This window comes from Nicotiana sylvestris, chromosome 9 (genome assembly GCF_000393655.2).
Source record: "Nicotiana sylvestris chromosome 9, ASM39365v2, whole genome shotgun sequence".
NCBI lineage: Eukaryota > Viridiplantae > Streptophyta > Magnoliopsida > Solanales > Solanaceae > Nicotiana > Nicotiana sylvestris.
The window spans coordinates 68,049,290-68,050,784 of record NC_091065.1 but is presented as its reverse complement, the minus strand read 5'-3'; the positions used below and the strand labels follow the sequence as shown (position 1 = coordinate 68,050,784).

General features: G+C 34.0%; 1 long non-coding RNA gene across 1 annotated transcript; it reads left to right on the top strand.

Moving 5' to 3' along the window:
- Positions 1-510: 510 nt before the first annotated feature.
- Positions 511-1,288, top strand: LOC104210931 (uncharacterized). Its single transcript, XR_011402087.1, has 2 exons — positions 511-874; positions 1,013-1,288. It is a non-coding gene; the product is annotated as an uncharacterized lncRNA (long non-coding RNA).
- The last annotated feature ends 207 nt before the right edge of the window (positions 1,289-1,495 follow it).

Below are 1,495 nucleotides of genomic sequence, written 5' to 3'. Positions count from 1 at the left end.
TTTATTTTCAAAACCCATGTTTGGCCATAAATTTTCCCACATTTTGGCCAAAACGCAAATCCCATATTTCAAATCCCAAAATCAGCTAATAAGCTGATTTTGGGCCAAAATATGACCGTTATATTTTTTTAAAATTCTCAATATTAACCCAAACTTTTATATTTTATAAAAGAGCCCACATTTATTAAGCACAGCTAAATCATGCTCACTTGCCTCTCATTAAACTCACGCATCTGTTTTGCCCTCATTAAACCCATGCATCTGCTTTGCCCTCTATAAACAGAAGAGAACTCCACTGCAAATTCTTTGTGCCAATCGTTTGCAATCCACCGCAAATAAGAAATTTGAAAGTAATTTGCTAAAATATGCTAATACTTATTTAAATTTTCTGCAGATTTGTATAAATTTTCTTCGATTTGTTTCGCTAGTTTTGTTTTAATTTTCTTCGGATTTGTTTTGCTTGATTTGTATGAGTTTTTCTTCAATTTTGTAAACCCTCCCATGTATATGCAGGAGTCTCTCATCTCCTACATTGATTAATCTTTGCTTGTGATGATGATAGATTTCTCTCTGTCTCTTTTTTTCGGTTGTGTTTGGTTGAAATTGGGGTCTTGGGTTGGCTGGAAAAGTTACTCTTTTCAGCCCAGATACTTATGTCGTTATGCAATTTGGATTTTTGGAAGTGGACACAACTCAAAAAACAATTTCTTTCCCTTTTGTATAGCATCTTTATGCTTTATTTTTTTGTATCATTCGGCTGATGCAGCTAACGTTTTGGCCTTGCTTTTAAAGTTTTGTAATGCCCATAATACCTGAAGCTGGTTTTGAGATTTCCGACGAGAATTCTATGGCTCTACCTCGACCGGTTAATAGGGTAACATACTTTAAATTTTAATCCTTCTGCTTGTGCTAGTATGCCTTCCATATAGTTTAAGACATGCTTTTGGATTTTATGCACTAAGAAAATGAAGTTAGACATGTGATATGTTGTCCTATTATTGTTGTATTGTAGAAACGTAAAAGAATGAATAAACCACGTAGTTCAATTGATAAACCACGTGGTGGTGCTGCTGGTAAATGGACGGATGATGAAACATCGATCCTCATAAATGTCCTACATGATGATGCGAGGAAGCACGGGTTTAATGGTTCAACCACCAGAGGTCCACGTTGTTCAGGAATATGGTTTGTGATAATGATAATGATTGTTATTGATGAAGGTTCTGTATATACAAGATAGCAAGTTTATTTGTTTAGTACTGTTGGGTATTTTTTATAGTTTTTAGAACTTGTGGGTATAAGTTAATGTTTCATGTTTTTTTAAATAAAAAGTGAAATATGTTCTGAAAAAACATGTTCAAACACATTTTCATCTTCAAACCAAACTTCACCCAAATCATATTTTTCAAAATAAATTTGGGATCTATAGCCAAACGCTAGCATAGATATGGCACCTAAAAGTCCTCTTCGATAATTCCGTATCCGTCATGCGATA